The 16,141-nt window shown below is 38.9% G+C and overlaps 1 protein-coding gene across 1 annotated transcript in view; it reads right to left on the bottom strand.

Annotated features, from left to right (window-relative positions):
- Positions 1–16,141, bottom strand: part of elfn2b (extracellular leucine-rich repeat and fibronectin type III domain containing 2b) — a 74,894-nt gene that overhangs the window by 37,373 nt on the left and 21,380 nt on the right. The window contains exon 2 of the mRNA XM_080904517.1: positions 14,529–14,699. The gene's annotated coding sequence lies outside the window, so the exon portion shown is untranslated. The remainder of the gene's footprint in view (positions 1–14,528; positions 14,700–16,141) is intronic.

The raw sequence follows: 16,141 nt of genomic DNA on the forward strand, positions 1-16,141 counted from the left end.
ACTAAAAAGCTCTTCAGAGAGTGATCCGTACAACAGAACGCTGCTGCAGGATTGCTCTCCCCCCGCTTCAGGACACTTACACCAGGAGATGCTGGACTAGAGCAGCGCAGATACTGAAGGACATGTCCCATTGTCTATTCTTATTTAATTCACTAAATGTGCAGAATTCACCTGCTTGCTGCATACATGCCACTACTGCACATTCACCTGCTGGAAGCACCCATCGGAAGAGGATACACTGTGATCATAAAGGGAAGGACATGGTCGGCAACTTAAGCAGGCTGTGGCATTTAAACAATCCTCAGTTGGTACTATATTTATTATATATATATTGGGCCTTAAGTGACAGTGAGCCTATGTGTGAGTTGGATTGTCTTTGAAACAACCTTTACAGCTATTTACCAACTCATTCAGTATCTGCTAGGTGGCTAACAGATCACTCCTATTCTGGGCTACCTAGATAGTATAACCCTGACATGCTTCCCAGGTTTAAAATAACGCGGGGCTAAGTCTCAGACGACATACTGTTCCTCATTTGCTGCTCTAGTTTCATCTTCTTAGCACTGTATGTGTGCGCAGCGATAGGTGTATGTGTGCGTGCATCTTAATTGAGACTTCGCCACATACAAATGATGACCCAGTAAAAACTTCCTGTGACTAAAAATGACGGTATACCCAAATTTTTTTAGTGACACATTTGCTTACTGGAGGAGAAGGCTGCAGCACAGAGTGACATGAGAAACGGCACAGAAAAAAAAGGCTGAATAAAACACACCATTGCTTAGGAGATAAACTCCGACTCACTATGCTGTGTCTTAGTTCAGTTATTCCTGGAAGTTGCTACTTTTTGGGCAGTACTGAGCACATTAGTGCACCACTCCTTCATGAATTATTTGTTATAAAATTTTCATCCAGAGTATGTTAACAAGCTCATACAGTTCTCTTAGTGCAAGCAGGAGACTTGGTTGGTGTTTATTTCTTAAAAAATAACTGGATCAAAACAATAGAGGAAAATCCCAGAATCTACCGGGCCAGATAAAAATAGAATGTGTAGCAATACATCATTTAAGCTTCATATGCATGTCATTCACAGCAACAGTCATCACAAGACCCTATCATATAGGAGAGACTCTCTCAGCAATCAGACAATCCACTTGGCAACAGTGGGGAGGAAGAACCCCTGTTTAATAAGAAGAGATCTCTTGCAGGGAATAAAAAAAGGGACATAAAAGCACCAAGAACAGCAAACAGAATAAAACCCTACAGAAAACTACAGGACTGGATGAGAAGTGATAACTTCATAACATAATGTTCCAGGTCAGCCTGAGACTAGAGCATGGTAACTAATGGCTAACTCATTACTAGCTTTATCACAAAGCAAAGTTTTAAACCTCATCATAAAAGCCGAGATGACTTGTATATCTGTCTGTTCAGTGAGGGCTGATGCAGTACCCAGTACTCACTTTAAAACACATTCTTATTTTAAGATAGAAATAAAGGTTGTAGAGAGGCAACAGAACAAGCTCAATTAGCTTACAAGAACTATGGCTTGTTCACAGTCATCATTATGCAAATTTCAAAGCTACTACAACTGCTATTACTTATCCATGCAATCAGTATCCAGGGGCTCCTCTAATCAGCCACCTAGAAAAAACAGAATAATCCTGAGAAGGAGGCGAAGGCTATTAGAAGAAGATAGCACAGGGCTTCCAGGTGGTCCCATTTAGTAGTATAAGTAAGAAATTGCAGTTACCAGTATAACCGGAGGTCAAGATGAGGTCTTAAAGTCCAAGAAATCTTTCAGAGCAAACTGCTTGCTCTCAAAAACCAATGACGTAAAAAAAGGGAAATCTGTGGACAGCGCTGGGTTCAAGAACCTTGTAAAAGCTGGTCTGAACCATCCCGCAACTGCTCGTGAAAACCTTTTTATCAGTGTTCTGTATGAACGAGGAGTCATAGTGGACATAGTGTATATGGTGATTCACTTATCTCCAAGGGCACACCTACATCCATCCCACCACGTCCCTCTTACGCTGACAGGACTGAACATTAAAGATCGCAAAGACCTTACAATATCAAAGCACTCATAAAACATACATGGTACACAGTAAAAACACACTCACACACACAGACACACAAATACAGTACTTTTTTAAGCTGTATCTGCCCATGAAAAAAAATGTAGCCAAAGAAAACCCCAAGCTGGTTACGGATGCATGAAATCTCCACGGGATGGTTCTCTGAATGATGTGAATGATATTTTCTTTGATGATATTTCTCTTTCTTCCTCTGCCTCAAACTCTCATTGTCATTTATCATACCCTTTTTGCTGAACGGCTGTTGTTGCTACTGGATCAAGTTTTTTCAAGCATACTGATCTGATTATAGTTGCTTCAAGATAGGTCAGCTTATGCAACATGTATGGCTCACTGCATATGGAGGATGTCTCTTCTACATTTTCTCCTACTGTGTCTTCCCACTCTCTAGGTTTGGTGGTCATACCTCTGGGAAATCATAAGCCTAAACTATGTTTGTTATTTTGCAGGCATTATTTTATAGAACAATACTTTATACATCCATCCATCCATTCTGAATTCTCTTTTCCCTCTTCCACCTATTTTGTAAATATTAATAATCATCTGTTTGGTGTCTGTGCTCAACTGTTAGACACTAAATTAATCTTGCTTGGTTATGAGAAACAGCAACCCCCTGCAGAGGTTACTGCAGGGGTTGCATAATTACTAGGAGTTCTTAGAAGAGCATCCATTAAATTGTGCATGCAAAAAAAAAAGAAAAAAAGATTACACAATAATATACAATAGTATACAACCAAAAGCCATTTTTCTCGTATCCTGCAGAGATTAGGAACATTTCTCCTTGTCTGGTGGAGTGCACCACCATAATGTGAATGTCAGCATAGATTAGCATAAATGAAATAAGGCTCATGTAAACTCATTCTCTCCTTCTAGATAAATACTCAAAGCCTTGCCCTTGCTTTCTCAAATTTAAACGTTCTCCATTTCGATGCAACAGAAAAAAATATACTATAAGCCATAATGTCTATTTAAGGTTTGTCTTCTCCCATAATCTGTATGTCTCCTATTAGATCGGCTTCATTTAAAGATTGGCCCATCCATCAAAATGTCTCATGTCTTCTCTTCTTCTAATGGAGAGGATGCCTCAAGAAATATGTGAGCATATGCAACTGATACATGGGCCATTTTTGCAATGGCAGAGTTTACCTCATATGTTGTCAGAGAACACAAAGTACAGTTTTACGCGTGCACGTGCCTGTGTTTTCAGTGATGGATGCGCTGTAACACTACAGATTGTTGGCATGGCTATTGCTAGCGCTAGAGCTAGTGCTAGGTTCAGACAACACATCTATCGACACAAAAGCTGAAGACAGTCAGTATGAACATTTGCAGGAGTTTTAGGAACCAATTAGTAAAGATTCTCAGAAGGTCACTCATGTCGGCAGCTAATTAAAAAGTCAAAGTATATTTATTTTGTCAGTCTAAGCACCTACATGTATCTATAAACTGATGATAACAAGGAATTATTACCAAAAGAGCAAGACAATGAACCAGCAAAAGTCATTGCAAAGGTGTATTACATTAGTTTATAAAACACAACTCAATTTCCATAGGAAACGTATGGCTCAAAAAGAAATGTGCTGATCTATTGGTGCATTCCTACTGAAAATGATTACTAGAAACACTTCACTGATTTAACAGTTATTGAAAGTAAAAAGAAAATAGTGTATAAATAAATACATGTAAAAAGACTATCACTGTATAAAACTCTCACAACTTATTGAATGTCAGTTTATACTAGACAGACAGACAGACAGACAGATAGACAGATAGACAGATAGATAGATAGATGACAAAAATAAAACATTTCTTCACAATCGACTGTCTCCCGCACAGATGCAAAAAATGTTCAAAACTAAAATTGCATTTACAGCAATAATTGCAATTTCTACTCAGTTCTTTTTCTGTCACTGGCACTCTTACAAGCACAAGGTACTGATAATTACTTCAAGGCTTCAGCTTCATTAGCCAGCAGACCTGGCACCCAGATTAACACTTCAAAGAGCTGAGCTGAGAGAAAGAATGAAGGATGTTGGCAGCTATAAAAATATGAGGTACTGTTAAAAAGTTTTTCCTTTGCAAGAGAGAGATAGGACGAGTGAGAGAAGAACTTACATCGGGACGAGTCATGACTTGATATGTGAATTTTCTTTCCTTTTTTCACTTTATCAGGTTTGATCCCTCTCTTTAATTTGTTGTGGACTAGATTCTGTGTTGCTAGGCACATGTGTGCAACACACCTGTGTTAACTGCCTGTTCTGTTTTTGAGTGCACTGATGCAGGCATAAATGAGTTACATGAGGGAATGAAACAACACAGAAATATCTATGCATGCACAGGCAAAGCAAGGCAAACAGCTCATGAGCAATGCTGATCATCATTTAGCCTTTTTTCTGCGTGCCATACAGTGGGGCAAAAAAGTATTTAGTCAGCCACCGATTGTGCAAGTTCCCCCACTTAAAATGATGACAGAGGTCAGTAATTTGCACCAGAGGTACACTTCAACTGTGAGAGACAGAATGTGAAAAAAAATCCATGAATTCACATGGTAGGATTTGTAAAGAATTTATTCGTAAATCAGGGTGGAAAATAAGTATTTGGTCACCTCAAACATGGAAAATCTCTGGCTCTCACAGACCTGTAACGTCTCCTGTAAGAAGCTTTTCTGTCCCCCACTCGTTACCTGTATGAATGGCACCTGTTTGAACTCATCATCTGTATAAAAGACACCTGTCCACAGCCTCAAACAGTCAGACTCCAAACTCCGCCATGGCCAAGACCAAAGAGCTTTCGAAGGACACCAGGAAAAGTATTGTAGACCTGCACCAGACTGGGAAGAGTGAATCTACAATAGGCAAGCAGCTTGGTGTGAAAAAATCAACTGTGGGAGCAATCATCAGAAAATGGAAGACATACAAGACCACTGATAATCTCCCTCGATCTGGGGCTCCACGCAAGATCTCATCCCGTGGGGTCAAAATGAACATGAGAACTGTGAGCAAAGATCCCAGAACCACACGGGGGGACCTGGTGAATGACCTGCAGAGAGCTGGGACCAAAGTAACAAAGGTCACCATCAGTAACACACTACAACGGCAGGGAATCAAATCCCGCAGTGCCAGACGTGTTCCGCTGCTGAAGCCAGTGCATGTCCAGGCCCGTCTGAAGTTTGCCAGAGAGCACATGGATGATACAGCAGAGGATTGGGAGAATGTCATGTGGTCAGATGAAACCAAAGTAGAACTTTTTGGTATAAACTCAACTCGTCGTGTTTGGAGGACGAAGAATACTGAGTTGCATCCCAAGAACACCATACCTACTGTGAAGCATGGGGGTGGAAACATCATGCTATGGGGCTGTTTTTCTGCCAAGGGGACAGGACGACTGATCCGTGTTAAGGACAGAATGAATGGGGCCATGTATCGTGAGATTTTGAGCCAAAACCTCCTTCCATCAGTGAGAACTTTGAAGATGAAACGAGGCTGGGTCTTCCAACATGACAATGATCCAAAACACACCGCCCGGGCAACAAAGGAGTGGCTCCGTAAGAAGCATTTGAAAGTCCTGGAGTGGCCTAGCCAGTCTCCAGACCTCAACCCCATAGAAAATCTGTGGCGGGAGTTGAAAGTCCGTGTTGCTCGGCGACAGCCCCAAAACATCACTGCTCTCGAGAAGATCTGCATGGAGGAATGGGCCAAAATACCAGCTACTGTGTGTGCAAACCTGGTAAAGACCTATAGTAAACGTTTGACCTCTGTTATTGCCAACAAAGGTTATGTTACAAAGTATTGAGTTGTATTTTTGTTATTGACCAAATACTTATTTTCCACCCTGATTTACAGATAAATTCTTTACAAATCCTACCATGTGGATTCATGGATTTTTTTTTCACATTCTGTCTCTCACAGTTGAAGTGTACCTCTGGTGCAAATTACTGACCTCTGTCATCATTTTAGGTGGGGGAACTTGCACAATCGGTGGCTGACTAAATACTTTTTTGCCCCACTGTATATATTAAAAATATACAGGAAGCTGCACCAATGATGCAACCTAAAGAGAGCAGTATTATTGAATGGTAGATGCAGTACACTGAGAGTATACTGTCTACTACACTACTACGCAAGAAAAGAGTAGAAGAGGCCAGGACACAGTGAAAGGACTATAACTCCTACCAACTTATTTCATTTCTTTGTTTTATGTTATATGTAAATTTGGCAGGTTATATTAAACACAGCCAGTGTTTCAAATAATTTGGAACTTGGAAACTAAACTATGTTCTGCTTTCTAAGTATATATCAAAGTTCTCACATTACAGTCTATTTAAGCTGTATTTTAATCATACAAATAACCAAAGGTGCAGAAAGGAGAGACACTATAACATAATTTGGTGGCAGCAGAATAACATTTACATAATTACATTTCCTGACAGCAGATGTTTTCCACTTGCGTCACCTTATTAACACATTTTCCACACGTACCACTATGCAATTTCCATGTAAATACAGCGAAAAGTCTGTGCACCGTTACATCACACAATAAACAGTTAAGAAGTGTGATATTTACTAAAAAGAGAGTCCTGTAATAATATTTATTGGGCCGTATGTTTGCTCTATCCATTCTCATGTACTGGATTAGAATCTGGATTGAGAATGTGCAGATGGATGGACAGAAGAAGAAGCTACTAATCAAAAAATATTAAATATGCTTCCTTGTCAGTTTACAATGTGCTTTTCGAACACACAACACAAGCAAAGGCGTATCTCCTCACTGGTGCTACACATCTGCTAGTTGTTATATCAAGTAAAAACAACCAGGCCGGTCAATAAAAACAACATTCACATTTCTCAGTACGAAATGATATAATTAATATTTACGCTGTTGTATAATTCACATAGCCCACTGTTATACTGCATAGACTGATGCCTGCTTAACCCGAATTAGTCAGCATAGCAATTACTAATAACAATTACATGCTTCTGGTTATTGCATGCACAAACTGTGCACCACTCCACTGTTAAAAGGTGATGCACAGACTATTGAGGCATATGCAGGCAGCTTTTCAGCTGCAGTGATTTTAATTTAATCCATCATTTCTGTAAATACTTTTGGCAAACGTAGCTAAATGTTAGCAACATGTTCTAGCTTCACAAGCTGTCTTTAAAAAAAACTGCTTGTGCCTTTATAAGAACAAGGTTGAGGTAAGTGTTGGATAAATATAATACTCGTATATGAGGACTTCTTGGGGCCATTTGTGTCAATTTTGTCTCAGTTCAATTCAATTCAATTTGAGCAAGCACATGGCAACAGTGGGAAGGAAAAACTCCCTTTTAACAGGAAGAAACCTCAGGCAGAACCAGAAAAAAAATAAAGAGTTACTTTCAGCTGGTCCCTTGTCACAAGTGGTTATGTCGCATGTTTGACTTGGCAGAGCTTTACACAGGATGCTTTTCCAGACGCAAACCAAGCTAGAACCTTTCACAGACCAAGCTAATGCATTTCTCACTACACTATGGAAGTATACACATCTAAATGTAAAAAATAAAAAGAGGCCAAAAGTATTTCACTGTTGTCGCGGTTCGAATTTTGAGGAAGAGACATACGACTGAAAGTCCATAGTGGGTCAACACAAATGATTTTATTAAAACACATTTATGTGGTGAAGATAGGGTCTGCAAAACATCAGGCTCCATCTCCCGCCTGACAATAGGTGGTTGTAATATTTATACTTATGATGACCAGTAACTCGCGTCACTAAAACAGAACAGTTCCTCTTTCAGTTCCTCCACCGCCTCCCAGATGCATCCTGTTATTACACTTTTCTAGACTTAAACAACACTTGCAATCAGTTTACCCAGACAGGCTATGTGTCTGTGTCGTTAATCTAAGTGCATGACCCCCCTCTACATCATCTGTTACCAGGCAAACTCCACAGCACAGGGCACACAGCCTTTATTTCCTTTCTTAAACAATCTTAGAAAATATATGTTAAATTGTATATATATAAGCAATCCTTCCAGCTTGAACTTTGCTCCACTGATCGGCCAGACATCGCGCTGCCCGTAGCTTCAAACCATTAATTAACTTAACCGAGCTTCAACCCTTTAATTATGCAATATGTGTATAACATGATTACAGTTGCACCTGCAATGAAAGATTATGTGCTTATACTAACACCTGAAATACAGACTTTAATATAACCTCACCAGTTTCAATAAATGTGTCAATGAAATGACAATAATGATAAATCATAAATGATACAACAGTAATAATAAGGATTATGAATAGTAACATAGATTATGAATGTAAAATAATATTTCATCTCGACACTGTGCAGCATAGCCTTGCAGGTCAGTGTATGCAGATAAGCAAATGCATCACTTAACACCCTTGACCGCATTCGGTGTGTTGCATGTGTGCATAGCAAAGTGTTGGTGGGCAAAAGTTGAAAAAGCTCAGAACTCATCAGTAAAACCTGTCACACACTCGATGAGACTCAAACTGCGAGGTAATTTAATGCTTCATTCCTTCAGCCCTTCACTGACAGCACCCATATACATGGACAAGACTCCAGACAGCACTGACACACATACACACACACACACACCCCAAATGTCTTTCAATTTATCTGTTTCAAACTGCTCTACACCCACAGATACACAATAACACATTCACACATGGCTTAGTTTTCTCACGCGCACATAGCCAGACACAAACATACACAAAGTCTCAGGCTGCCACCCGATCGATAATCCCATTATAGCTGAAAAGGCTCTTTTATTTGTTCTGATTGAGTTTAGGGGGAGGAAAAGGCATGGCTCATAATTAAAGCAGGATTTGCTAGATTGATGGTTAAATGGGATGAAAGCGGAATTTAAACAGATAATTGCTGTCGCACATGTGAAAACGGTATGATAAAATATCCCTTCCCCAAAGACAAAGGCTCAAATTTGCCGTCCATCCGACTTCGCGAGCTGCATATTTACTCCTTCTCAAAGTGGCAAAGGTGTAGGTGTGAGTACAACGGAGCGGGTGAGGGCCACACCTCTCTCAGTGAAAACGAGGACTTGAACAAGAGTCATTATGTTGTATTTGCCTCCAAATAGAGTTTATGCAAATGCTCTTGGCCACAGTCCATCATAAGAGCCGTGAAAAGCATGCAGAGCTTACACATTTGTTCACAAATATGTCTGCAGGTGTGAACATGCCAAATCCCTGTTTATTAGGATATTCTCACACTATGTAAACATGCAGAAAAATAAAGTGAATGCCCCAAACACATTATATAAGAACTAATTTGCTCATACAGGGCAACTCTTAGAAAAATATGGTATAGTGTGCCCTTGTGAATCTGCTCCCTTTGGCTTTAACAACACCTTCATTAGTGGCAATTACTGCCCATGTATTACTGTTTTACTGCCCATGGAGTAAACAATAAAAACAGTGAAAACAGACCAACAATATCAGTTAAAGTTAAAATACTTCATGGACTTTAATTGCTTTCATAGTCAACTTACTTGGCAAAGAATTATTGCATTGCAAGCACAAAAATTTGCACTGTGCTGTAAGATGAACAGTAGAAGCCGCAAATGTTAAATCTTTTGAATATGAATCACTTCACCGATGTATTCCTAAGTGGCAGGTTCCTTGTAATCATTAGATTAGACTTCAGACTGAACTCATTATTTTGGGCTAAAACTACGGCGAGAAATCAAATGTCATAATAATGTGAAGCTGCAATATCCTGCAAAGCCCTTCACCCTTGACTATGTCTTTAAAACTTCAATCACTAGCACCTCCAACCGATAAGACTTTACCATGAAGTTCCCAAGTTTGACACATTTTTTTTGTTTTACAGAAATTTGATGTTTCTCAATATTAACACAAAGTTGAAAGGCTTCGGAATGTAAGAAAGTCAGCTACCATGTGGCCAAATAAGTTAGTCATCAAAAGCAAGGAAACAAAAAGGAAAATCACTGGTTGCACAATGTATTTGAACCTCAAAACATTTGATCCTCTTTGATATACATCCTACAGACAAAAATGATATACCTGAACACACAGAAATAATATTCTTCTGTTCCCTTCAAAGTGAGTATTCCCTAGTTTAGCAGAAACTAGAAACTTCTGTAGGCATTTTGCATGAATTTCAAACAGTCTGTGATGCTGGTTTGGTGATAGTTTTCATCTATAATTCCTGTGTTTCTTCCAGAGATTTCCCCATTTAAAACCCTCCCACAAGCTGGCTTTCAAATCTGGTCTTTGTCTATGTCAATCCTTGGTGGGTTTGATAGTGTTTTTAGAAGAACTTTTAGTGGTGAAGCTATAAACAAATTCTTTTTTTTGGAGTCATAGTTCAGATGAATTTCTATCAACCTGAGGCTTCAAAAGCACAAAACACACACGTGTTCTATATTTTGTCAGCACATATAAACACATCTCTTTTAAAAATTGCCTTAAAAATCAAGCCAGTTCACTTTCTCCACAATATTAATGTGCCCATTATGAATTATAACCATGAGTGGCATTTCAGATGAGCACTGAGGATACAGGTCGTCAAACAAATCAGTGGGAAAACCAAAGAAGACAAAAGTCCTCTGTAACTGTAAAAAGCAACAATTTTAGGCATAATTTATTGGAGTATCTCACCTTTGTAGGTTTTCAAAAGGAATTAAATGTTCACTTCTGCAAATATGACAATTAAATGGTATGACGCTATATGGAAAAACCTGAAATGTTAATGATTTAGATCTTTGACTTGCAGGCATAAATCTTCCACAGTTTTACGGCAAGTAGGTCAGGAACTGAATTTGGCCTTGATATTTATGATTAGCACTTCCCCTTTAAATAGAGATTTGTATGCAAAAAGGGCACATTTCATCCTGCAAGCCAATTAGGTCGTTAAATATACAAGTAAGGCAGCAATGCTTGTCACTGTGTCCTGGGCAGCGCTATCAGTTATATTTTGCACCCACTGTGGTTGATTTTTTTAAATCAAACACAAACAAATGTTTATTTATTTATTAATTTTAGGTGTGGCTTTCTTAAGATAAATATCCTCTTTTTTTACATTAAAATCTTAAGGGTTGTTTCTGGGTTTTCCTTTTTGTTTTAATCAATGAGCTCTTTTGCAATTTTTAAAAACATATCGGTAAATCTGCATTAAGGTAACACTAGGAATGATGTCTTTCTCAGATTAAACATTTTCAACTTTATTTGACTGATTCTAGATTGATTTGCAGATTTTTTGCAGTCCCTGCATACATCATTATTTTTTATTTAAGCGAGAAGTACCTGCTGCTGTGAATAAAGGGTTTCCTTGTGATGAGACAGGACTTCTAGCTCCAGCAGAGAGGCTTGAGCTCATAGTGACTGGTAGCGCATATAAAGGCACATATAAAGGCACTGCAGTCATGCTGAGAGCATGCGTATGCTGGAATCTATGTGGATGACACACAATCTTTGCTTGAAACCATGTCTGTCTTTGAGGAATAGGGGTCAACATTTGCAAATCCCACTGCACAAAAAAGGAATAAACTACCACTGTTTTTCTAGCAGCTATTGCTTTTCATTAATAATTCTTACAGGGTAGGTGACACTAGTATGCTGGTACTCAGAAAAAAGGGGTAACGTCTTTTGGGACACATTAGTACCATCCACCTCTTGAACAAATCTCTACTTCTGGGCCTCTAAGATATTAAAATTAGGGCCAAATAGATATTTAATGAGTGAACTGAATGTTCACTCATGAATGAAACCAAAACAAATATTGGTATGAAAAAGTCAAAATCATTATACTGCTAACAGCCAGATTTACTAAGTTGCCCCAATTACAATAATGTGCAAACGGTAATGGCAAGTTCTGCGCGTATCTACTAACAATGTGTTAATTCCTAAACAATAGTGACCAGCAAGCTATTTCTGCCTAAGGACACCTTGTGGGTATCAATGTGACACCTGTCTAACAGAATTGCAGCATTTGACGCACTGAGAGGAGAACAGGTTGGGGCATTGTCACATTAATTTGATTATGCAATTCCTGAGCACAGGGATGCCAAAGAAGTCCAATGTTGTTTGAGCTTGTAAGCCATACAGTCAGAACATGTTATTTAAAGCAATCACTTAATGGGGGACAATGAATGCAACATTTCCCCCAGTTACTAACCCTTTCCATGAGACTATACTTATATCACTGGACGTCTCTATTGCTAAAAGTGAACACCAAAATTCAGAACAATCTTGTGCCCTCGAATACAAATTCCCAGGCAGAAAGCTAAAGAAGGTCGGACTTATACATTGAACCCCTTCAAGAAACGTTATCTTAAAATCCGCAGCTGCACTACGCCTTTTTACTGTGGAACTGGTGCTTATTTTAAATAATTAGAAAATTAGGAAAAAACTAAACAGGCCTTTGTCTCCTTAAAAAGCCTTTTGGAAATACTTCAACATCAAGAAATGACGGTCTAACCAAAAACAAACACAAAGGTCATACTAAGAAAGTTAGAAGGAGAACAAAAGCCTCAAGGCATTCATTTTTAGCAGTGATTATGCAACTGGTGACAAACACTGTTGGGCTGGTAAAAAAAAGACCCAATAAAGACAGAGAACCTACTCTGTCTTATAATTTAATACTTACAGTATGTGGCCCACACACACATTATTGTTATGATCTGATTTTATCTTCCGTTGTTTTATGGATCCAAAGTCTCATTTTTATGTTAAACCCACTACATATGATGAGGCTGTAGCTCTAAGGGGAACTGGCAGGTTCACAACTGTAACTACAAACCTCCCCTTCTCTATCACAGTCAGGACAAATCACACAGCACTTTTCGTTTCACATAAAAGTTGAGGTCTTAAATCACTGTTGTATAAGGTAAGCATATCGCAGCTAATAACAACAGTCAAAACTTCACATAGCACATAATTCTAAAAGAGAGAGCTACGTTTCAGGTGTATTTCCTCACATCCTTGCTCCTGCATGGCCAATCAGTGTTTATGCAATAAGAGAAAGATAACATCCAATAACTACATCTCTGCTCGCCATGGTCAGTCTACATTATTCCATCACTTAGCTCTGATTAGTCGTAGGTCTATCCAAGGCACTTTACTCTGCATTCATTGGTAATGGCCGAAACTAAAACCTGATCTAAGAGGTTCAGACGCTCATCCATCTGCCATTGCCAAGCTATAAGGACTTTAAGCAGCGAAGAAAGGAAGAAAAAAGAAAGATCAATCCTAAACATCTGGCAGTCATTATGAGGAAGACTAAAGTCAAACTGAAGGACATTAATTGTGTTGAAATGCTCAGGTTTCAATTCTTTATTTTACAGATGCTTTGTGGGATGCAGTCTGTTAGCATCAGACAGTCACAAATAAAACAGAACTGAACGGCCTGTATTTACATATATCTTGTTATAAGGAAACACATCCCTCCTCTAATCCCCCGTTGCTCATGAGAAATAACATTTTGGCAAAAAAAGCCCAGAAAGTGTGACCATACACTGAAGCTGTTCCAGAAATGGTTGAAAGAACAAACACTGCATTTCTGGCTGATTTCCAGGAGCATACACTCAGCTCACTTTTTAACTACTTGAAGCTTAGAAGAAGGTACGCGACATCTACGCGCACACTTTGAGCAGAAATTGTCGCCTCTCATAATTACACATGTGAAAACATTGTTTGATTTGGTTTGCTTCCAAAAACAAAAACTCAAATCTTTTCACAATGATGTATAACTGCTGTTTTCTTTTGTCTTTTCTTTTCTTTTCTTTTTGCGGCACTGTTGTCAGAAGCGCCGAGTCTCTTCCTGACAATAGTAATTAACTTAATGACATATGAGCACCATAAAATGGCGCGGATATGTCACTTCGTGAATAGAAAGGTGGTTGAACTGAGCGCCGTTACTCTGCATTACATCTGTCTCAAGAGTCTCAGGAATTTCACTAACATTAACACAGTCGGGAAGGGGTGATCGGAAAAGAAATAATTACAACAATTACTTCTTTGACTTTATCTGTGCCTGACATGTACATACACACAGTACACTCACGTATGCACATGCAGAATATAATAACTGTGGTAAGTGAAACACTGCCAACGTTAATTACAGTGTTGCCAGTAAAATAAGTGCAATAAAAGTGGAAAAAGATGGCATAATATATGCTTGTTAAGACACTAAAGAATGCTTTCGCCCTAATGCCAAGTTGTATGCCACACACAAACACACACACACGCACAGAAACACACAACTGGGCAGAAGCTTGTGACAGGTTGGTTTTATTTCTTAAGATTGCAGCATGTATGTAATTCACTATGTAGGCATATTTTCATATACATGTGACAAATGGTTTGAAAAATGAAAAGCAACGTCATCTTTATGATGTCTTTCTCTGCCTGAACACACTATGCTTAAGATAGATTTTTATCACCTACCTGTTTCCAGTATGTGTTGTCCACTCTTTAAGTGTTTATTTCAACACAAAGATGGAAAGCTCCTCTTCTTGATTTGCATTTATGAAGATCTTCTTACGCGCTTTGCTCTTCGTTCTGCGGATCCTCAGCAGTTCTGCCAGGATTTTTCTAGTGAAGACTCTTGACCTGGAGCTGCATTCAAAAGAAATACAAATAAAAAAAACTGGGGTTAAACACGACTATCATCTCTAACAGCATTTTACAATAAAAAAACCTCTTATTGCAAAATTCTTTACCTTTTTATAGCCATTTTTACATCACGCTCCTTAACAGGTGAATTAAAAGCAGAGTGCATTGCTGTTACTTCATTAAATTCATTGTGCACTGTCACTACTTCATTAATTTACTAATGATGTTTATTACAATTTATTCATTATGCTAAGTAAAGATGAATGCTGATATGAATCGCAATAAACTGCACAGGATTAAACAGATTGAAATGGCGTTATAAAGAAATATCTTCTGGTAAACTATATCCATCCTTAAAAAGAAAGATTGGAAAAATATACATAAACACTGGATCACTCAGCACTGATGGATTTTAAAATACATTTTAAAAGAAAGGGGTTGGCAACTATGATGATTAGACTTAATGTGAAACTCAAGTGAGACAGATAGAATAAGGTCATCTATCCATCCATCCATTTTCCACCATGTATCTGGGTGTGGTTTGTGATGTCAGCAGACCGCCCTCGACCTGATCACACTAGACCAAGGCTACGTCCACACGTACCCGGGTATTTTTGAAAACGCAGATTTTTCTATGCGTTTGCACCTTTCGTCCACACGTAAACGGCGTTTTTGGTCACTGAAAACGGAGATTTTTAAAAACTCCGGCCAGGGTGGATATTTTTGAAAACTCCATCTTTGCATTTAGGTGTGGACGAGAAAAACGCAGAAAACGCAGCCTCAAAGGTGTGCGCATTTTTTGACGTCACACTGTGCGCCACGTTATTGTTTCGGTGAAATGAATTTCTACAATACTGTTACTGTTAATTCTACTCTCTGCAGTGTTTAAATGCTTACATATAAACACACAGTTACTGTCCCTCCACACATACCACTCAGTTCTGCTTCTATGCCCCAGCTTTGTTTACTTTTTCCCACCGAGGCTTCTAGACTTCTGATTGGCCAACATTTCTGCACAGTTAGGAATATATATCGCCACCTGTTGCTTTGGCAAGTTCCTAGCAGCGTTTTCCTTCATTTCTGCCTTTACGTGTGGATGGGATAAATTTTTAAAACGAAAACGGAAAATCTCCGTTTTCAAAAATACCCGTGTACGTGTGGACGTAGCCCAAGACAGTGTGTCCTGGGTTTGCCCCGGGCCTCCTCCCATCATGATATGCCGAAAGCACATCACCATTTATAGAAAGTTCATCCACGATCTTATTCTTTTAGTCACTACCCAAACCTGAGGTGGGTGTCCAAGGTGAGGGTAGGAATGCAGACTGACCAGTAAACAAACATCTTCACTTTTATGCTGCACTTTCTATTCACCACAACATATCTCTCAATTTCACTTCTCACTCTGCCCTTACTTGTGAACAAGTTGCATAAACTCCTAAATTTGC

Source organism: Rhamphochromis sp. 'chilingali' (assembly GCF_963969265.1).
Source record: "Rhamphochromis sp. 'chilingali' genome assembly, chromosome: 15".
Lineage (NCBI taxonomy): Eukaryota > Metazoa > Chordata > Actinopteri > Cichliformes > Cichlidae > Rhamphochromis > Rhamphochromis sp. 'chilingali'.